General features: G+C 44.1%; 3 non-coding genes and 1 pseudogene across 3 annotated transcripts; 1 reads left to right on the top strand and 3 right to left on the bottom strand.

The window, feature by feature from the left end:
• Nucleotides 1-452: 452 nt before the first annotated feature.
• Trnai-uau (transfer RNA isoleucine (anticodon UAU)) lies at nucleotides 453-527 on the bottom strand. The gene has a single exon. It is a non-coding gene; the product is annotated as a tRNA-Ile (tRNA).
• Nucleotides 528-893: 366 nt separating this feature from the next.
• On the bottom strand, nucleotides 894-968 carry Trnat-ugu (transfer RNA threonine (anticodon UGU)). Its single transcript has one exon. It is a non-coding gene; the product is annotated as a tRNA-Thr (tRNA).
• A 196-nt stretch (nucleotides 969-1164) lies between these two features.
• On the top strand, nucleotides 1165-1239 carry Trnat-ugu (transfer RNA threonine (anticodon UGU)). Its single transcript has one exon. It is a non-coding gene; the product is annotated as a tRNA-Thr (tRNA).
• Nucleotides 1240-20056: 18817 nt separating this feature from the next.
• Nucleotides 20057-20174, bottom strand: LOC126095839 (5S ribosomal RNA; annotated as a pseudogene).
• Nucleotides 20175-23449: the final 3275 nt, after the last annotated feature.

The raw sequence follows: 23449 nt of genomic DNA, 5'->3' as shown, positions 1-23449 counted from the left end.
AAAAGCAATGGTCCCATAACACTCCCCTGTGGCACGCCAGAGGTTACTTTAACGTCTGTAGACGTCTCTCCATTGATAACAACATGCTGTGTTCTGTTTGCTAAAAACTATTCAATCCAGCCACACAGCTGGTCTGATATTCCGTAGGCTCTTACTTTGTTTATCAGGCGACAGTGCGGAACTGTATCGATCGCCTTCCGGAAGTCAAGAAAAATAGCATCTACCTGGGAGCCTGTATCTAATATTTTCTGGGTCTCATGAACAAATAAAGCGAGTTGGGTCTCACACGATCGCTGTTTCCGGAAGCCATGTTGATTCCTACATAGTAGATTCTGAGTTTCCAAAAGCGACATGATACTCGAGGCAAAAAAACATGTGAAATGATAATTAAGTTGACACCCTAGCTGCAAGCAGGCGTTGATATACTTCATTGGGGACATATTGAAAATGTGTGCCCCGACCGGGACTCGAACCCGGGATCTCCTGCTTATATGGCAGACGCTCTATCCCTCTGAGCCACCGCGGGCACAGAGGATAGTGTGTCTGCAGGGAATTATCCCTTGCACGCCCCCCGTGAGATCCACATTCCCAACATGTCCACAACACTACATTCGTAGTGCGCCTAATAGATGCTTGCCCATCATACTCATTACTCGTGGCAGATTAATCTACCAAGTCCTGTACGAGTTCGGGCATAGCGTGTGCGTTCGCACAAGAAGGTCAAAGGCCGGGAACCCATATTTTTAACTATATATGACGGTAGTATCTGTTCCCGGAAGAACAGTTACCGTCGATGACCATGCAGCTTTGCTAGAAATGAAATGATAATTAAATTGACACCCTAGCTGCAAGCAGGCGTTGATATACTTCATTGGGGACATGTTGAAAATGTGTGCCCCGACCGGGACTCGAACCCGGGATCTCCTGCTTACATGGCAGACGCTCTATCCATCTGAGCCACCGCGGGCACAGAGTATAGTGTGTCTGCAGGGACTTATCCCTTGCACGCCCCCCGTGAGATCCACATTCCCAACATGTCCACAACATATGATGGGCAAACATCTATTAGGCGCACTACGAATGTAGTGTTGTGGACATGTTGGGAATGTGGATCTCACGGGGGGCGTGCAAGGGATAAGTCCCTGCAGACGCACTATCCTCTGTGCCCGCGGTGGCTCAGATGCATAGAGCGTCTGCCATGTAAGCAGGAGATCCCGGGTTCGAGTCCCGGTCGGGGCACACATTTTCAACATGTCCCCAATGAAGTATATCAACGCCTGCTTGCAGCTAGGGTGTCAATTTAATTATCATTTCATTTCTAGCAAAGCTGCATGGTCATCGACGGTAACTGTTCTTTCGGGAACAGATACTACCGTCATATATAGTTAAAAAAACATGTTCTAAAATTCTACAACAGATCGACGTCAGAGATATAGGTCTATAGTTTTGCGCATCTGCTCGACGACCCTTCTTGAAGACTGGGACTACCTGTGCTCTTTTCCAATCATTTGGAACCTTCCGTTCCTCTAGAGACTTACGGTACACAGCTGTTAGAAGGGGGGCAAGTTCTTTCTCGTACTCTGTGTAGAATCGAATTGGTATCCCGTCAGGTGCAGTGGACTTTCCTCTGTTGAGTGATTCCAGTTGCTTTTCTATTCCTTGGACACTTATTTCGATGTCAGCCATTTTTTCGTTTGTGCGAGGATTTAGAGAAGGAACTGCAGTGCGGTCTTCCTCTGTGAAACAGCTTTGGAAAAAGGTGTTTAGTATTTCAGCTTTACGCGTGTCATCCTCTGTTTCAATGCCTTCATCATCCCAGAGTGTCTGGATATGCTGTTTCGAGCCACTTACTGATTTAACATAAGACCAGAACTTCCTAGGATTTTCTGTCAAGTCGGTACATAGAATTTTACTTTCGAATTCACTGAATGCTTCACGCATAGCCCTCCTTACGCTAACTTTGACATCGTTTAGCTTCTGTTTGTCTGAGAGGTTTTGGCTGCGTTTAAACTTGGAGTGAAGCTCTCTTTGCTTTCGCAGTAGTTTCCTAACTTTGTTGTTGTACTACGGTGGGTTTTTCCCGTCCCTCACAGTTTTACTCGGCACGTACCTGTCTAAAACGCATTTTACGATTGCCTTGAACTTTTTCCATAAACACTCAACATTGTCAGTGTCGGAACAGAAATTTTCGTTTTGATCTGTTAGGTAGTCTGAAATCTGCCTTCTATTACTCTTGCTAAACAGATAAACCTTCCTCCCTTTTTTATATTCCTATTAACCTCCATATTCAGGAATGCTGCAACGGCCTTATGATCACTGATTCCCTGTTCTGCACATGCAGAGTCGAAAAGTTCGGGTCTGTTTGTTATCAGTAGGCCCAAGATGTTATCTCCACGAGTCGGTTCTCTGTTTAATTGCTCGAGGTAATCTTCGGATAGTGCACTCAGTATAATGTCACTCGATGCTCTGTCCCTACCACCCGTCCTAAACATCTTAGTGCCCCAGTCTATATCTAGTAAATTGAAATCTCCACCTAAGACTATTACATGCTGAGAAAATTTATGTGAAATGTATTCCAAATTCTCTCTCAGTTGTTCTGCCACTAATGCTGCTGAGTCGGGAGGTCGGTAAAAGGAGCCAATTGTTAACCTAGCTCGGTTGTTGAGTGTAACCTCCACCCATAATAATTCACAGGAACTATCCACTTCTACTTCACTACAGGATAAACTACTACTAACAGCGACGAACACTCCACCACCAGCTGCATGCAATCTATCCTTTCTAAACACCGTCTGCACCTTTGTAAAAATTTCAGCAGAATTTATCTCTGGCTTCAGCCAGCTTTCTGTACCTATAACGATTTCAGCTTCGGTGCTTTCTATCAGTGCTTGAAGTTCCGGTACTTTACCAACGCAGCTTCGACAGTTTACAATTACAATACCGACTGTTGCTTGGCCCCCGCATGTCCTGACTTTGCCCCGCACCCGTTGAGGCTGTTGCCCTTTCTGTACTTGCCCGAGGCCATCTAACCTAAAAAACCGCCCAGCCCACGCCACACAACCCCTGCTACCCGTGTAGCGGCTTGTTGCGTGTAGTGAAAGTGCGGTGGAGCACTATCCTGTTGAAAGATGAAGTCGGCGCTGTCGGTCTCCAGTTGTGGCATGAGCCAATTTTCCAGCATGTCCAGATACACGTGTCCTGTAACGTTTTTTTCGCAGAAGAAAAAGGGGCAGTAAACTTTAAACCGTGAGATTGCACAAAACACGTTAACTTTTGGTGAATTGCGAATTTGCTGCACGAATGCGTGAGGATTCTCTACCGCCCAGATTCGCACATTGTGTCTGTTCCCTTCACCATTAAGAAAAAATTTTGCTTCATCACTGAAAACAAGTTTCGCACTGAACGCATCCTCTTCCATGAGCTGTTGCAACCGCGCCGAAAATTCAAAGCGTTTGACTTTGTCATCGGGTGTCAGGGCTTGTAGCAATTGTAAACGGTAAAGCTTCTGCTTTAGCCTTTTCCGTAAGATTTTCCAAACCGTCGGCTGTGGTACGTTTAGCTCCCTGCTTGCTTTATTCGTCGACTTCCGCGGGCTACGCGTGAAACGTGCGCGCACGCGTTCAACTATTTCTTCGCTCACTGCAGGCCGACCCGTTGATTTCCCCTTACAGAGGCATCCAGAAGCTTTAAACTGCGCATACCATCGCCGAATGGAGTTAGCAGTTGGTGGATCTTTGTTGAACTTCGTCCTGAAGTGTCGTTGCACTGTTATGACTGACTGATGTGAGTGCATTTCAAGCACGACATACGCATTCTCGGCTCCTGTCGCCATTTTGTCTCACTGCGCTCTCGAACGCTCTGGCGGCAGAAACCTGAAGTGCGGCTTCGGCCGAACAAAACTTAATGAGTTTTTCTACTTATCTATCGTGTGTCGTGAACATATGTCAATGAATGGAGCTACAGTGAATTTATGAAATCGCTTCAATCATTTGTAATAGCCCTGTATTTGGCAGCGCCGGAAAAGTGGGGACTCAGTGAGTTGTTTTTGATGCCCCCAGCACCCCACACCATGCCCACGGCGGATGTAACTTACAAGTGGGATACCATAGTTGAGTCTTGTTCCCCAAGATAGCGAATTAGCAATCTGTTAGGATAATCATCTCATTCACAATAGAGGAAAGGGAACTGCAATCATTTGATAGGCTCCCAGTTTAGCTTGTCTAACTAATCATTCATGGAAACTTGTTCTACTTGTTATGTATTTGAATAGCCACGTATTGTCACAATATTACAAGATTGGATTTATTTTGCTTTACATTAATAAATCTCATTGTGATACTAAATCTTGGTATCAGTTCGTTAATTATAGAACTTTATTAGAGTACACTGCATTTAATCAAAAAATGGTTCAGCTGGCTCTAAGCACTAAGCATCTGAGGTCATCAGTCCCCTAGACTTAGAACTTCTTAAACCGAACTAACTGAAGGACATCACACACATCCATACCCGGATTTGAACGTGCGACAGTACAAGCAGCGCGGTTCCAGACTGAAGCGCCTAGAACCGCTCGGCTACAGCGGCTGGCTGCATTTAATCACATGTTTTGGGGGGAGGTTATTCAGTTCATTGTAAATTGTGTAAAGGTGTCAACTCACAGGTTGCCATAAGAAACGGGGTCAAATTCTTTCTCTGAGTTCAGATATCCTTGCACGGAATAGGGGGACTGACAGTTCTAGGGTTGGCGTGTATCTTCGTAATACTGAGATACCGGTTTTACTGAAACCATGGAACCTCGCCACCAAACGACCTCACGTTCTGCGGACGTAAACTCATATGACTTTTTTTTTTTTTTGAGCTGGTGGGTCATTTGGAAGTTCTTGTGGATCGCGACCCACTACGCTATGGAGACTGATTTATCCCCCCCCCCCCCCCATACTGTGGAAGTCTCAGCCCTTGTATGGAATGAGCCAGGTGTTAATTACCGTGTCCAGAGGGCAGATGATGCGTTTGGCATCACGAAAGTATTGCAATTTGGGCATTTCATTGTAAGTTTTCGTGTGGGATGCTGGTTAGTTCTGTCCTCGTATGGTTCCTGTCTTCCTGTCACTAATCTACTGTGGAGAACTGTACAAAATGAGTTCTTACGTGGGTGTCCACGTACCATATTTTCTGAGAGAGTAATGTGTCCAGAAAGTACTGCAGTACATTTATGGTATACCCACATCCTATACGTCCAATGTGCCTTTACCGTAAGTATTGTGATCGTACACACTGAACGAACAGTGACTGGCCTGTGAACAGTTAATGAATTGTAGCTGGAATCGGTCTCGTCACTGAAACACTGAAACATTTCCCAAACTCATGGAATCCGTCTCACGCTGGGCTGAGGTGGAGGTACAGTACATCTACAAAACCAGACAGGGAAAACGGTCGCACGGTTGATTGTGTCGTGAGAGAGTGCAACACAATTGTGGAAAATATTTGGCATATTCTTGGCAGATACCTGGCATCTTGTGAAGATATGCTTACAGATGCTTCCAAGATTGGCTTTGTTGTGGCGTAACAAGACAGCCACGCCACTCGGAAGTAGCCGAAATGCACGCGTTAAGCTCACGCAGATGGGCGTGAGGTCTGAAACAGGATACGTAATGAATGCTATAAAGAAAAGTACGTAGCTGCTGTAATTCTTAACTTTAATCCATCATTGTGGTACATCGCTCTTGACGATACAAATGAGACTCTTTAAATACAAGCACTGTAAGGCTAATGGCGCCTTGCTAGGTCGTAGCCATGGACTTAGCTGAAGGCTATTCTAAATGTCTCTCGGCAAATGAGAGAAAGGCTTCGTCAGTGTAGTCGCTAGCAAAGTCGTCGTACAACTGGGGCGAGTGCTAGTCAGCCTCTCTAGACCTGCCGTGTGGTGGCGCTCGGTCTGCAATTACTGACAGTGGCGACACGCGGGTCCGACATGTACTAATGGACCGCGGCCGATTTAAAGCTACCACCTAGCAAGTGTGGTGTCTGGCGGTGACACCACAGGCTTTTAGACAGTAAACCACGTATATCGCTTCCGTATCGAGCGTAATTATAAATTATAGTAAAAATAACAGCAATTATAGTCCGATTAAAATTACGTGACAGCTGACGTTGCCACTACAGTGCTTTCACAGCGGCTGTCGTCAACCGCTAGGTTGTAGGCGACACACAACCACGGCGAGTCACTCCACAAATGGTTGGAAGCAGCTGCCGCGAGATATGACTGGAATGCGGTGTGCTCTGTCGACAGCCGATTTTAAGTGACCAGGGACTGAACTGCGGCAGACGACGCGTTTCGTAGCCTTAAGTTTTAGCTCGTGTCCTAACCTAACCACAACCTTGTGATGTGCAATGTATCCGAGAAAATGGCGGTCGGCAATCTGCAGCAGAACTAAAATCACGATCGCTTTGTTCAGAACGATTGAAGCTAACCACTATGAGCAAACTCGTGACAAAAATATTTCAGTCTCAGCCCTAAAAGAAAACTGTAACTTCTTGCCATTGCTGGTTACCTAAAACTATCCTCACAAAGGCTACACGAGCTGTGGCGTTACAAACCGATAAGCAGTCCTCACTGGCATTTGGCTTCAGATAACAGGCGATAACGGCTACTTCCAAACGGAAAGAGAAAGATGGGATGAAAAATAAGAACAAATAAAAAAGTCAACATGAAGATGAAAATGACACGGTAATGTATTAGAAATAAAAAATACATTTAAACAATTACCTGAGTAAAATAATCTAATTCGTTTTAGTAGATTTAGAAATTTAAAAAAAATAATGCCCTGCAGCCGACGAGATTTGAACCTATGACTTTCTTGCACGTTGGATTTATAAGCCGACCACTGCGCTATGACTACACTGCAGCAGAGTATTACGTTGTGACTGATGTCACCCAGTTGTAACGATGAATTGCAGCCTTCCAAAGTTAGGTTTCTTGCAGTCTCCAGGGAAACTTATCTTATGTAAGCTGATTTCTGCGATTATAATACTGATTATATAAGTCACCAATAATAACATTCTCTTTCAGATAATAGCATTAAGTGTATGTGTGATGCTGAATAGCGTCATATAGTAGTGTTTGAAAGTGTGTATTTCGTTAGCATCGTAGTATGGGTTTGTTGTTTTTGGTGTGGTTATCATGTGTGATGAAATACGAACTAAAAGGGCCAGATCCAGGATTCGGGATCGAAACACATTAAAAAAGAAAGCCAGATAAGAAATTGGAAATGAAGTGACCTACTGTGGCAGTTTTGCTATGGCACACGGTTCGGGCGTGATGCTGAGAGCTCTAGTTGGAGGAAACCAGCTTCAACGTGTCAAGTGTCAACTATGTAGTAATTTTAATCGGACTGTAGTTATCCTATGCCACATTCATGTGTAATATAACGAAAAGCGGTATCTGTCAAGGTACCGATTGGGCGAGTGTGGCTGCAGAATACTCTGAACTGTCCTCTTCTTTAAGATCAACTGTATCGCCAGCCAAGCGTGCCTCGGATGGGTAGGGAGGGCGACGGAATTTCCTGGGAGCTGTCCCAGAATTTATGGAGGCCGCTTGTGGACCGGCCGCAGTAAATTCCGGTGGCGTGGCACAGTGCGGCGCGCCGCCGCTAGATGGTGCAGCTGTCGGCCAAGGCGGCGCTGAGCCGCGCGATCGCCGTTTGTCACCTCCGCCTCCCTCCTCGCTTGGCAGGCGACCAGCACAGGACCGCAGCGCGCACTCAAATATTTTGCCTGCGATCGCTTTGCCCGCGTTGCTGCACCGCTACACTAGCTTGATTGTCCAATGGGGACCTAAATTTAAAGTGGTCGCTGGTCTTGCGATGTCGGACCATATTCTAACCAGTAATTTCTTCTATTCTAATGATACAGGTATCCGCAGGCTGAGGGTAACTGAGGAGGTGATATGTGTAGATGAACATGTCCACTAAATGCAGTTTTTTTGCAATCAACATAAAACTTATTTCAGCATAAATAGGAACGAAATTAACGTATTGCAATGCAAAGGACTGTGCTTTTGTGCCAAAGACAGTTCGTATCTGCAAATAAAATCTACAAAATCAAATATTCCTTTAAAAATACGTTTAAATATGGACGTTATCTCATTTGCATGAGCCATTTGGACATTTTCAGCTTCGAATGATTTGCTTGTTGCACTATGACGTATCATGTATTTGTGACAATTTAGTTCGTGAAATCATGGAAAAAAGTTGTAAACTGGCAGTTGTAACATCGATATTCAGTGCTTTACCGAATGTTCTGATTTTCGTGCTGCTTCACAATTATTTAAAATATTTCAAATCATGAAACAGCATAGAATGATATAACAAAGGTGTTACCTACTATTAGAATGGGTTTTTGAGGAAACTGTTACACTTATACATATAAATGAGAAGCATCTACTGAACAATCACAACCAATTTCCTCAACCCCTTTGTTGAACAACGCAGGTATATCGTCAGTGATGGACGAATACCAACTAAAATCCTCTTGATTTTGCCGGACTTTGCCGAAAATAGTTTACAGTAAACCATCAACATTTTTCTCTTGTCATTTGAGATTGGGCGGCTGCTCGTGGTTAAGAAAAGAGTTTCGAAATGGTCCATTCGCGTTTGTTAAGAGATTTCTGCTCTTATACATCTTGCAGCGACCTGTGGCATGTAGCTGCTTCCACATCAATATGAGTGTTTCCCATAGCTTCGTACCTGAATATGAAAATTCGTTTCATTTGATGTGATCTAAATTTCGTAGGCCTTTAGATAGCGATTAGATAGGGATTTTACGTATATCTTCACCAAGATTTCCCACTTCACCCTCTGGAGGGCTAACCTTATTATATTAGTCTTTTCTTACAATTGTTGGGATTTTTCGCAGAGGTCTCTGCTGTACCGAAATTGCGGTCAACAGGTAAGTAACTGTAATCTCATAATAATTATTATTAATATTAGTACTACGCAGTATTATTGTGAGGGAGCATAAGAGTAAAAATTGATGCTAACAGCTGTTCTGCACGGGAATATCCGGCCATGAATGCAATGGAAACCACGGGACTAAAATCAGTGTTCCCTATTGGCCGTAACGTATTAGACCTTTTTTGGACGAAATGTATATGTGTTTGCCCTGAACTATCTACATCTGCATCTACATCCATACCCCGCAAGCCACCTGACGGTGTGTGGCGGAGGGTACCTTGAGTACCTCTATCGGTTCTCCCCTCTATTCCAGTCTCGTATTGTTCGTGGAAAGGATTGTCACCTTGAGTACCTCTATCGGTTCTCCCCTCTATTCCAGTCTCGTATTGTTCGTGGAAAGGATTGTCGGTATGCTTCTGTGAGGGCTCTATCTAATCTCCCTCATTTTATCCTCATGGTCTCTTCGCGAGTTATACGTAGGAGGGAGCAATATACTGGTTGACTCTTCGGTGAGCGTGACTGCTACGGTCACAGGTTCGAATCCTGCCTCGGGCATGGATGTGTGTGATGTCCTTAGGTTAGTTAGGTTTAAGTAGCTCTGAGTTCTAGGGGACTGATGACCACAGATGTCAAGTCCCATAGTGCTCAGAGCCATTTGAACCGTTTTTTGACTCTTCGGTGAAGGTATGTTCTCGAAACTTCAACAAAAGCCCGTACCGAGCTACTGAGCGTCTCTTCTGCAGAGTCTTCCACTGGAGTTTATCTATCATCTCCGTAACGCTTTCGCGATTACAAAATGATCCTGTAACGAAGCGCGCTGCTCTCCGTTGGATCTTCTCTATCTCTTCTATCAATCCTATCTGGTACGGATCCCACACTGCTGAGCAGTATTCAAGCAGTGAGGGAACAAACGTACTGTAACCTACTTCCTTTGTTTTCGGATTGCATTTCCTTAGGATTCTTCCAATGAATCTCAGTCTGGCATCTGCTTTACCAACGATCAACTTTATATGATCATTCCATTTTAAATCACTCCTAATGCGTACTCCCAGATAGTTTATGGATTTAACTGCTTCCAGTTGCTGACCTGCTATATTGTAGCTAAATGATAAGGGATCTTTCTTTCTATGTATTCGCAGCACATTACACTTGTCTACATTGAGATTCAATTGCCATTCCCTGCACCAAGCGTCAATTCGCTGCAGATCCTCCTGCATTTCAGTACAATTTTCCAATGTTACAACCTCTCGATATACTACAGCATCATCCGCAAAAAGCCTCAGTGAACTTCCGATGTCATCCACAAGGTCATTTATGTATATTGTGAATAGCAACGGTCCTACGACACTCCCCTGCGGCACACCTGAAATCACTCTTACTTCGGAAGACTCCTCTCCATTGAGAATGACATGCTGCGTTCTGTTATCTAGGAACTCTTCAATCCAATCACACAATTGTTCTGATAGTCCATATGCTCTTACTTTGTTCATTAAACGACTGTGGGGAACTGTATCAAACGCCTTGTGGAAGTCAAGAGACACGGCATCTACCTGTGAACCCGTGTCTATGGCCCTCAGAGTCTCGTGGACGAATAGCTCGAGCTGGGTTTCACACGACCGTCTTTTTCGAAACCCATGCTGATTCCTACAGAGTAGATTTCTAGACTCCAGAAAAGTCATTATACTCGAACATAATACGTGTTAGAAAATTCTGCAACTGATCGACGTTAGAGATATACGTCTATAGTTCTGCACATCTGTTCGACGTCCCTTCTTGAAAACGGGAATGACCTGTGCCCTTTTCCAATCCTCTGGAACGATACGCTCTTCTAGAGATCTACGGTACACCGCTGCAAGAAGGGGGGCAAGTTCCTTCGCGTACTCTGTGTAAAATCGAACTGGTATCCCATCAGGTCCAGCGGCCTTTCCTCTTTTGAGCGATTTTAATTGTTTCTCTATCCCTCTGTCGTCTATTTCGATATCTACCATTTTGTCATCTGTGCGACAATCTAGAGAAGGAACTGCTGTGCAGTCTTCCTTTGTGAAATAGCTTTGGAAAAATACATTTAGTATTTCGGCCTTTAGTCTGTCATCCTCTGTTTCAGTACCATTTTGGTCACAGAGTGTCTGAACATTTTGTTTTGATCCACCTACCGCTTTGACATAAGACCAAAATTTCTTAGGATTTTCTGATAAGTCAGTACATAGAACTTTACTTTCGAATTCATTGAATGCCTCTCGCATAGCCCTCCTCACACTACATTTCGCTTCGCGTAATTTTTGTTTGTCTGCAAGGCTTTGGCTATGTTTATGTTTGCTGTGAAGTTCCCTTTGCTTCCGCAACAGTTTTCTAACTCGGCTGTTGTACCACGGTGGCTCTTTTCCACCTCTTACGATCTTGATTGGCACATACTCATCTAACGCATATTGTACGATGGTTTTGAACTTTGTCCACTGATCCTCAACACTATCTGTACTTGAGACAAAACTTTTGTGTTGAGCCGTCAAGTACTCTGTAATCTGATTTTTGTCACTTTTGCTAAACAGAAAAATCTTCCTACCTTTTTTAATATTTCTATTTACGGCTGGAATCATCGATGCAGTAACCGCTTTATGATCGCTGATTCCTTGTTCTGCGTTAACTGTTTCTAATAGTTCGGGTCTGTTTGTCGCCAGAAGGTCTAACATGTTATCGCCACGAGTCAGTTCTCTGTTTAACTGCTCAAGGTAATTTTCAGATAAAGCACTTAAAAAAAATTCACTGGATTCTTTGTCCCTGCCACCCGTTATGAACGTTTGAGTCTCCCAGTCTATATCCGGCAAATTAAAATCTCCACCCAGAACTATAACATGGTGGGGAAATCTAATCGAAATATTTTCCAAATTATCCTTCAGGTGCTCAGCCACAACAGCTGCTGAGCCAGGGGGCCTATAGAGACATCCAATTACTATGTCTGAACCTGCTTTAACCGTGACCTTCACCCAAATTATTTCACATTTCGGATCTCCGTCAATTTCCTTCGATACTATTGAACTTCTTATCGCTGTAAACACGCCTCCCCCTTCACTGTCCAGCCTGTCTCTGCGGTATACATTCCAATCTGAGTTTAGGATTTCATTACTGTTTACGTCTGGTTTCAGTCAACTTTCTGTCCCTAGTACTATATGGGCATTGGGACCGTTTATTAATGAGAGCAGTTCTGGGACCTTTCTATAGACGCTCCTGCAGTTTACTATTAGCACATTAATATTGTTATTCCCTGTTGCATTTTGCCTACTCCTACCTTGCCGCGTCTCAAGAGGCGTCTTGTCGCGCCTAGGGAGGGAATTCTCTAACCTAAAAAACCCACATGTGCACTCCACACGTACTCCGCTACCCTTGTAGCCGCTTCCTGCGTGTAGTGCACGCCTGACCTATTCAGGGGAACCCTAGATTTCTCCACCCGATAGCGGAGGTCGAGAAATTTGCACCCCAGATCTGCACAGAATCGTCTGAGCCTCTGGTTTAAGCCTCCTATTCGGCTCCAAACCAGAGGACCGCGATCGGTTCTGGGAACGATACTACAAATAGTTCGGTCAGATTCCACCTCGCGAGCGAGGCTTTCCGCCTTCACCAATTCCACCAACCGCCTGTACGAACTGAGGATGACCTCTGAACCCAGACGGCAGGAGTCATTGGTGCCGACATGAGCAACAATTTGCAGTCGGGTGCACCCAGTGCTCTCTATCGCTGCCGGCAGGGCCTCCTCCACATCTTGGATGAGATCCCCCGGCAAGCAGACAGAGTGAACACTGGCCTTCTTCCCCGACCTTTCCGCTATTTCCCTAAGGGGCTCCATCACCCGCCTAACGTTGGAGCTCCCGATAACTAACTATGTGTCATGCCTTATTTTAAATTGCGTGATGTATTTAAATTCTGTTTACCCTATAGGTACCGTTCCATTCCGTATCTCATCTTTTTTTTAAACTGTGGACATGTTCGTCTCTGCGTGTCACCTCCTTAGTTATCCCCTCAGGGGTAAAATGAAATTTTCTGAGGGGTAAAGACAAAAGGCTTGTGTCTCGGCCACGAAACTAAATTACATTTAAAAGATCGTCACTGTTATCACTATTTTACAAGACTGTAATACTGATTACGCAAGTCATCAACAATTACGTGCTCTTTCAAATATTACCATTAACTAGTGACAGAGTATTGTGGAGGTTACACAGTCCATCAACTACATACATACTTTGTACGTTATACTCTGCATCTATGATAATAAAATTGCGACATAAAAGTCATATATACTTGAATGCCTTCTCCGAGTTGTAGGTAGCTCTCACAATAAATCACAAATTGATTCATCATTCACTTTGCAACAGATAAAGGAACTAACTGATGACACAGCACGATGGTAACTATGAAATGGATACTGTACTGCTGTAAGGCGAACACTGTATAATAATAATAATAATAATAATAATAATAATAATAATAATAATAATTATTATTATTATTATTGTTGTTGTTGTTGGTGATAGTGGTTCGGCACAAAGGATTGGCAGCCTGATGTCGTCCAATTTTTGCCACATCAGAAGTAACGATTTCAGAAATCAAGTGACTTAGAAACTAAGAATCGTGCACACCTTTAAACTTGGTCGATTTTAAATGAGGGTGCAGGGTATGTGTGGAACAAATGTCGCTAGGGAGAGGAGTGGTGCAGAGGTACCATGTTTTGTAACAAGTGTCTACCCTCAATGGGAATAACTTCCATTTCTGAGAAGCAGCTGTAGGTAGAACTCGCAATGCACTTAGAATTGCTTCATCATTTTATTAATGTTGGTGTCTCATTGACACATTACTTCGTGGTTTAATTAATGTTGGTGTCTCATTGACACATTACTTCGTGGTTTAATTAAACACCTAGAAAACAAAAATATCATTTATCACTCACCATTTTAAAAATAAAAGTGTTCAAAGGAAATTCTATGTCATTCTAAAATTTAGTTAGATATTAATGTTGAAGATGGGAATGTGGGGGTGGTGGATGAAATGTGTCACACCTTTAGTTATCTCTGCTCGAATTTCGAAACTTAATGATATTTTTGCAAATTCTGAAGCACAGTCTCAAAGTATACGTTAGCTGTAGTTTTCCCAAACTCTGCCTGGATGATGTCTTCAAAAATGCTACCACCGCTCTTCTTTGACAGTCTCTTCTGAGCTGTAGTGCGTTTCATGTCGGGAGGTGGCTTTGCGGATAGAAAAAGCGACAGGGATGCGTAGATCGGTTTGAGGATTATGGACACGTAGTGCCAGGGAAGGGTAAAAAGCTTTCCTGTTGGCAACACCAACGGAGTATGGCCGCTTCATAATTTGGAGGTGAGAATTTATCAGCGTGCAGCGCTACTCAAGGCACAATATTCGGAAGAAGTTCATGTCTCATTAATTGTCTCAATTAAGAAGAGGCGAATGTGCAGAAATGTTAAAACTGGACGTTCTTCCAGAGCAACATGCACTAAAATGCTCCATCTCTGATGACATTGTAGTGGTGAATTTTGTTGTTAGTCCCGCCTTGGAAATTCATTAATAGTGATGGATTTCTTACATCTTTCACATGGAAAAGCCAATTTGTATTCATTGAACTCATTGGCTATAAAAATTTGGAGAATGGCATTTACAGTTATTATAAAATAATGTGATTAAGTGCGCCAGCTATCAATGTGTAACTAGAACACACTTATGTCACTTTCATTTTAAAATACTTCATTCTGAACTAAGGCTACATTGATCCAGTCACAATTTTTCAAAACCTGTTGTGAAATGAACAACAGCTATCCACCACACATTAAGATAAATCAGAAAACTATAATGATATTCCATTTGAAGCAACTGTCTCATTGTCACTTTAAAGAGCGTTTGTAATTGCTCTGATTGGAAGGCAGACCTTTTACGTGAGTAGCATTAGTAGTCAGTGCTTCGACGACATGATGGCATGTGCGTGGGAACAGGCAATCAGAATGTCCTTGCATCAGGCACTGCGTGAAGGTGGTGATCGGATCTGTCTCAGACATTGGCACCAATCTCTGGCACTTACTGTCATCGCTCGTGCCCAACACGAAAGTCATATAAAAGCGATGAGTGGACGGTGAAGTACCTTATAAATGTGTAAGATCTCGCAGCAACGTGTTCGAACGAGGAAACTATTTTACTTAAAGTCTTACAAAATTTGCTTTGGTTGTGTCCTTATATCTCACTGGCCATCTCACATTGTCTCAGTAATCATATTATGTTTCATCAACTTTCGTTGCTGCTGTGTTATGCCTCTTTCCCCAAATTAAGAAAATTATTTATTAAGTACACTCCTGGAAATTGAAATAAGAACACCGTGAATTCATTGTCCCAGGAAGGGGAAACTTTATTGACACATTCCTGGGGTCAGATACATCACATGATCACACTGACAGAACCACAGGCACATAGACACAGGCAACAGAGCATGCACAATGTTGGCACTAGTACAGTGTATATCCACCTTTCGCAGCAATGCAGGCTGCTATTCTCCCATGGAGACGATCGTAGAGATGCTGGATGTAGTCCTGTGGAACGGCTTGCCATGCCATTTCCACCTGGCGCCTCAGTTGGACCAGCGTTCGTGCTGGACGTGCAGACCGCGTGAGACGACGCTTCATCCAGTCCCAAACATGCTCAATGGGGGACAGATCCGGAGATCTTGTTGGCCAGGGTAGTTGACTTACACCTTCTAGAGCACGTTGGGTGGCACGGGATACATGCGGACGTGCATTGTCCTGTTGGAACAGCAAGTTCCCTTGCCGGTCTAGGAATGGTAGAACGATGGGTTCGATGACGGTTTGGATGTACCGTGCACAATTCAGTGTCCCCTCGACGATCACCCGTGGTGTACGGCCAGTGTAGGAGATCGCTCCCCACACCATGATGCCGGGTGTTGGCCCTGTGTGCCTCGGTCGTATGCAGTCCTGATTGTGGCGCTCACCTGCACGGCGCCAAACACGCATACGACCATCATTGGCACCAAGGCAGAAGCGACTCTCATCGCTGAAGACGACACGTCTCCATTCGTCCCTCCATTCACGCCTGTCGCGACACCACTGGAGGCGGGCTGCACGATGTTGGGGCGTGAGCGGAAGACGGCCTAACGGTGTGCGGGACCGTAGCCCAGCTTCATGGAGACGGTTGAGAATGGTCCTCGCCGATACCCCAGGAGCAACAGTGTCCCTAATTTGCTGGGAAGTGGCGGTGCGGTCCCCTACGGCACTGCGTAGGATCCTACGGTCTTGGCGTGCATCCGTGCGTCGCTGCGGTCCGGTCCCAGGTCGACGGGCACGTGCACCTTCCGCCGACCACTGGCGACAACATCGATGTACTGTGGAGACCTCACGCCCCACGTGTTGAGCAATTCGGCGGTACGTCCACCCGGCCTCCCGCATGCCCACTATACGCTCTCGCTCAAAGTCCGTCAACTGCACATACGGTTCACGTCCACGCTGTCGCGGCATGCTACCAGTGTTAAAGACTGCGATGGAGCTCCGTATGCCACGGCAAACTGGCTAACACTGACGGCGGCTGTGCACAAATGCTGCGCAGCTAGCACCATTCGACGGCCAACACCGCGGTTCCTGGTGTGTCAGCTGTGCCGTGCGTGTGATCATTGCTTGTACAGCCCTCTCGCAGTGTCCGGAGCAAGTATGGTGGGTCTGACACACCGGTGTCAATGTGTTCTTTTTTCCATTTCCAGGAGTGTATGTCTGGTTCTAAAAAGATTTCTGACATTTTCTCAAATTTTTGCAAAGCCTGTGCTTTTAATCCAAAGTTTTGTTGGATCATTTCAACTGTCATCTCCAACGTACTGTTATCGTCCCGTCCTGGCCTATAGACGAAAATATTCACTGGCTTCTGCAGTACTGCTCGTCAGTGCCACTCGCCAATGTTTACACTTTCTCTGTAATTCAAGTGGCTAAGGGTCACTTGTTGCACGTCAACGACTCGTTGAAACCCAGATTTCCTTTTCCTAAACCAGGTCAACATAGAGACAAACACTACCTTGATGTGCAAAACTTAAGGTCGAAAGTAACTTCGTATGATGAGTCACTGCCAAGAAACACAGCTCGATAAAAGTGGACTATACACAGAGAGAACTGCTACAGTATACTACAGCACAGCACAGTACAGAAAGCAGATGAAAGATACACGCAATGAGACGAACAGAAATTACACATTTATTGAAAGACAGTAACTACATAATGTCAACACTATTTATGAGGGACATCACAGAAGGTGGAAAATGGTTCTCATTAGGATGTGTGACAGACAGTAGTGCATGCTCTGCAACGTGTTACAGTGTTAGCCACGAGTTTGGTAAAAAGTTCTTGCCGGAGAGCTGCCAATTTCTCCACTAGGACGGTTGACGACTGCTATTTGGTCGTTGGTGCATGTGGACGTGCTGTAATTCGTCTCCAAAACGCACACATGTTCAGTGGGATATAAGTTGCGGGAACTTTCAGGCCAGCCCATTCGCCAAAGATCCTCTCTTTCTAACAGCTCCTGCAGGTACGCTGTTCGCATTGCAATCCATAAAAATGATGTCAGGGCCAAACCAAGCCCGGAAAAGACGCACATGAGAAAGAAGTACAGAGTCACAATAACGTTGACCGGTGGGAGTGAAGTGTTCAAATATTTGGAAGTCAGTGCATGCATGCAACGCTATGCCTCCCCACACCGTAACACCTGGACCACCAAGACGATAAGTTCGATTGTCATGTTATACCAAAAATTGTATCAAATTTCCCATTACAACACTATTTTACAGCAAAATTCACTGAACGCCTGCAAGCTGTTTACGCGAGAGCTGCAGATCGGACCATACACCCAATACGAAAAAAATGGTTCAAATGGCTCAGAGCACTATGGGACTTAACATGTATGGTCATCAGTCCCCTAGAACTTAGAACTACTTAAACCTAACTAACCTAAGGCCATCACACAACACCCAGTACCCAATACGACTAGTTAGTACAAGTGTCACCCACATACAAACGAGCGAGGTGAGGCAGTGGTTACCACACTGGACTAGCAGTCGGGAGGACGACGGTTCAAACCCGCGTCAAGGCATCCTGTTTAGTTTTTCCGTGATTTCCCTAAATCGCTTCAGGCCATTCCCGGGATGGTACTGCTAGGGATTTATCCTTGGTGAGAGCACTGACTCTGGGCACCTGGGAATGGGTTCTATTCTCAGTACTGCCAGGGGTTTACATTGTTGGGAGTACTGGCTATTTGAAAGGGGGACTCTATTTCTAGTACTGCCAAGGATTTATTATTGGTGGGAGCACTTTCCATTGGGCAGGGGCTCCATGCCTGGCATTTATCGTTGTTGGTAGTAAAACGTCCCCTTTGAAAAATTTGTACAAGACTGTGCTTAACCCGACAGACTGTGCTTAACCTGACAGACTGTGCTTAAACTGACACACAATATTTTTAGCGCAACGCAATCTGACTTCCAATAATCCCTACAAAAGAATGGCCTTGACTAACATTAACCTATACCTTTCACAAATCACTTACCTCACAAAAATCTTCGTTACTGGAACTACTGCAATGCAGCGAGCGCCACTACTGCCAGCTAAATAAAAGATTCAAACTACGGAAGGCACTAACTACTGATAGGCATAGTTAGCAAATGAAAGATTTTAACAGAGAACAAACAATATATTTACCTTAATATCATCAAAGTCATAATATATGTAATTTCAAAACTCCGCCATCTCTCTCCTCACATCCACCACTGCTGGCGGCTCACCTCTAACTGCGCAACGCTACGCGCTGTTCACATCCAGCTGCCGCTGCCCAACACTACAATGGCAGACAACAATGCAAACTAGCCACAGACTGGACACAGCACAGCCAGTGATTTTCATACAGAGCGCTACGTAACGTTGCCAATAAGAAAACATAAACAGCCTACTTACATAAAGAAAACATAAACAGCCTACTTACAGTGGCTTTGCCCATTTGTGTGTGTGTGTGTGGGGGGGGGGGGGGGGGGTGGAGGACTCTATTCCTGGTATTCCGGTAGAGTGATCTTCGGTGGGAACACTGGTAGGGGGTGCACTCAGCCTCATGAGACCAAGTGAGGCGATGCTTGACACACTGGTAGTGGTTTTTGGTGGAGGAATCCATCATTGACCAAGAGAGAGGTGTGGTCGCCACACGCCTTTCCATATTGCATCTGCTGACGCCATTGGCTAAAGGTTACACGGCAGTCGTTCGGCCCTTTACTTGTGAGTGCAATGACGACTTCATTTATGAATATTATACGTCTATATACTACATTGTTACTGGTAGTACATGTACTCGTTTTTAAAACATGATCAAAGCAATGAAACCGGTCGCGGTGGCCGCGCGGTTCTAGGCGCTCCAGTCCGGAGCCGCGCTGCTGCTACGGTCGCAGGTTCGAATCCTGCCTCGGGCACGGGTGTGTGTGATGTCCTTAGGTTAGTTAGGTTTAAGTAGTTCTAAGTTCTAGGGGACTAATGACCACAGCAGTTGAGTCCCATAGTGCTCAGAGCCATTTGAACCAATTTTTGAAAGCAATGGAGGTCAGTAAAAGAAAAACTACGAAATTAAATAGAAGGTGAAAAATTTCGTTAGTAAGTAGCGCTGTATCAGTACTTAGAGAATTAATCGCAAAACATTATTACTCTGAAAGCATATTATAGATTAATTTATAGAATAATATTTGTTATAAACAGATAAGATATGACGATCTTATTTAGCGTCTATCAAGCGGATATATTACTATCTCAGCAATAAACAGTAGTTGTGCGATAATACAGTGTTATTTTATTTGTTATGTTGCATTCTGTACTTATTTACGAACTACTGAACCAAACTCCGTCCGAATAGGCCTTGGAAGGCCAAACGGTACCGACCGGCCGTCGTGTCGTCCTCAGCCCACGGGCGTCAGTGGATGCGAGGAGAATGTGATCAGCACACTGCTCTCCCTGCCGAATGTCAGTTTCCGAGACCGGAGCCGCTACTTCACCGTCAAGTAGCTCCTCAGGTTGGCTCACAAGGGCTGAGTGCAGCCCGCTTGCCAGCAGCGCTTAGCCGACCGGATGGTCACCCATCCAAGTGCTAGCCCAGCCCGACAGCGCTTAACTTCGGTGATCTGATGGGAACCGGTGTTACCAATGCAGCAAGGCCGTTGGCTTACAAAACTACACCACTGCATTCTTTAAAATGGAAATCGTTATCGTCATTGTCATCCATTTTTCATTGCAAAGATTCCCTCTCCAGAATTCACACATCACGATCTTCAACTTTTTGTACGTCTTACCTGTTCCCTGAGTTTGCATATGTGCCTACCATTAACCAGAAGTCAGCAACAAAATATAAGAGATACTGAAAAATCGTTAACAATCTTGTAATGGCCCTCGCTTTGTAAGTTAACCTGTTCTCTGCACAGACATCAAAAATTAAATAGTAGCTCATTCAGCCGAAACCGGCATAGTTAAATACAGGGTGTTTCAAAAATGACCGGTGTATTTGAAACGGCAATAAAAACTAAACGAGCAGCGATAGAAATACACCGTTTGTTGCAATATGCTTGGGACAACAGTACATTTTCAGGCAGACAAACTTTCGAAATTACAGTAGTTACAATTTTCAACAACAGATGGCGCTGCGGTCTGGGAAACTCTATAGTACGATATTTTCCACATATCCACCATGCGTAGCAATAATATGGCGTAGTCTCTGAATGAAATTACCCGAAACCTTTGACAACGTGTCTGGCGGAATGGCTTCACATGCAGATGTGATGTACTGCTTCAGCTGTTCAATTGTTTCTGGATTCTGGCGGGACACCTGGTCTTTCAAGTGTCCCCACAGAAAGAAGTCACAGGGGTTCATGTCTGGCGAATAGGGAGGCCAATCCACGCCGCCTCCTGTATGTTTCGGATAGCCCAAAGCAATCACACGATCATCGAAATATTCATTCAGGAAATTAAAGACGTCAGCCGTGCGATGTGGCCGGGCTCCATCTTGCATAAACCACGAGGTGTTCGCAATGTCGTCTAAGGCAGTTTGTACCGTCACAAATTCACGAAGAATGTCCAGATAGCGTGATGCAGTAATCGTTTCGGATCTGAAAAATGGGCCAATGATTCCTTTGGAAGAAATGGCGGCCCAGACCAGTACTTTTTGAGGATGCAGGGACGATGGGACCTCAACATGGGGCTTTTCGGTTCCCCATATGCGCCAGTTCTGTTTATTGACGAAGCCGTCCAGTTAAAAATAAGCTTCGTCAGTAAACCAAATGCTGCCCACATGCATATCGCCGTCATCAATCCTGTGCACTATATCGTTAGCGAATGTCTCTCGTGCAGCAACGGTAGCGGCGTTGAGGGGTTGCCGCGTTTGAATTTTGTATGGATAGAGGTGTAAACTCTGGCGCATGAGACGATACGTGGACGTTGGCGTCATTTGGACCGCAGCTGCAACACGGCGAACGGAAACCCAAGGCCGCTGTTGGATCACCTGCTGCACTAGCTGCACGTTGCCCTCTGTGTTTGCCGTACGCGGTCGCCCTACCTTTCCAGCACGTTCATCCGTCACGTTCCCAGTCCGTTGAAATTTTTCAAACAGATCCTTTATTGTATCGCTTTTCGGTCCTTTGGTTACATTAAACCTCCGTTGAAAACTTCGTCTTGTTGCAACAACACTGTGTTCTAGGTGGTGGAATTCCAACGCCAGAAAAATCCTCTGTTCTAAGGAATAAACCATGTTGTCTACAGCACACTTGCACGTTGTGAACAGCACACGCTTACAGCGGAAAGACGACGTACAAAATGGCACACCCACAGACTGCGTTGTCTTCTATATCTTTCACATCACTTGCAGCGCCATCTGTTGTTGAAAATTGTAACTACTGTAATTTCGAAAGTTTGTCCGCCTGAAAATGTACTGTTGCCCCAAGCATATTGCAACAAACGGTGTATTTCTATCGCTGCTCGTTTAGTTTTTATTGCCGTTTCAAATATACCGGTCATTTTTGAAACACCCTGTATATTTCAGTTTCAGGGGTTCGATGTCGTTCATAACGATAATTTTTACTAAGAAGCTACTTTACGATTAAATGATTTTGCTCTAAAATAGACTGTACTGAATTAATCGATGGTAAGTTCAAGAACAACTGTTGTGTCATGTGCATATTAGCCGACCGCAACGTTACTGCCCCTCGGAGCGAGGAAGCTTCTGTCAGCTTACCATGAGTCTTTATCGTGATACTTCACGTAGAACACTGAACCACTTGATAGTACATGCAAGACTGTCTTAAAATCAACCGCAATGCGATACTCTTTCCTTAGTCACCACTGTCTTGTTTATTGTAACTTCATTAGTGTTTCTTATAACAGCTACGGGAGTCCAAATGCAATAATTTCGTGGTCGGCTAGTAGAATCTGATGACATTTCGAGTGTGTGACGGGACATCCTCGTGTAGCATTACTTTTCCTGAACAGTAGTTGTCGATACTAGTATTATTTTTCGAATTTTGGACAGGTCAGTATTATGTCAGTTGCTTTTCTGAAAACGTGCATATAATTTTATACACAGTATGTTATATTTCAATCTAAAAAGTTTATGAAAGGAATTACTTTATAAAATATTTTAGTTTCGATGTTATAATCGATAAGTGCTTGTTCTGAATCTACAGTTAAAATTATTTTTTTAGAAACATTTGAAATTACGATTAATTTACACACTTAAAACGGCTATTGTAATTACGCAATTCTGTACTGTTTACTATGTTTATTTCTGGATTCATTTAAGCTACAATAATTGGAATTAATAATGTAACGAAAATTAGTAGGAATTCATTTTCTACGAAAAACTGTAAACCCTTTGGAATATTGTTATTTTCGCAGTGTGTGAAGGTCCTAAGGTTGCGTCTGATGTGATCGGACGTATTTTTGTATAATAGGTGTGAACAACGTAATTTCGGCTTTGTTAATGTGAAAAATCAGAATACTGTATGATACAGTAAAATGTGGGAAAATCAGTAGAAAATATATTTACATGACAAAATTCTGCAACAACAATCTTCCGACTAATTTAGTTCAAACCAACCGTGAGGGCCTAATGTTAGACTTTCAGGTTAAAGAATCAGACCCCTAGACAAGAAGAACTGGAGCCACCTCAACATGATAAGCTAAGTAAACTTGAAAGTTTACTCTAATCTTCGCTCGTCTCACATCTTCATAACAGAATTTGCTTATTAATTACACTACTGGCCATAAAAATTGCTGCACCAAGAAGAAATGCAGATGATAAACGGGTATTCATTAGACAAATTATTACACTAGAAATGACATGTGATTACATTTTCACAAAATTTGGGTGCATAGATCCTGAGAAATCAGTACCCAGAACAACCATCTCTGGCCGTAATAACGGCTTTGATACGCCTGGGCATTGAGTCAAAC

Source organism: Schistocerca cancellata, chromosome 8 (assembly GCF_023864275.1).
Source record: "Schistocerca cancellata isolate TAMUIC-IGC-003103 chromosome 8, iqSchCanc2.1, whole genome shotgun sequence".
In the NCBI taxonomy this organism is placed as follows: Eukaryota; Metazoa; Arthropoda; class Insecta; order Orthoptera; family Acrididae; genus Schistocerca; species Schistocerca cancellata.
Note: the sequence above shows the minus strand (reverse complement) of the source record. Positions and strands in the feature narration are given on the sequence as shown.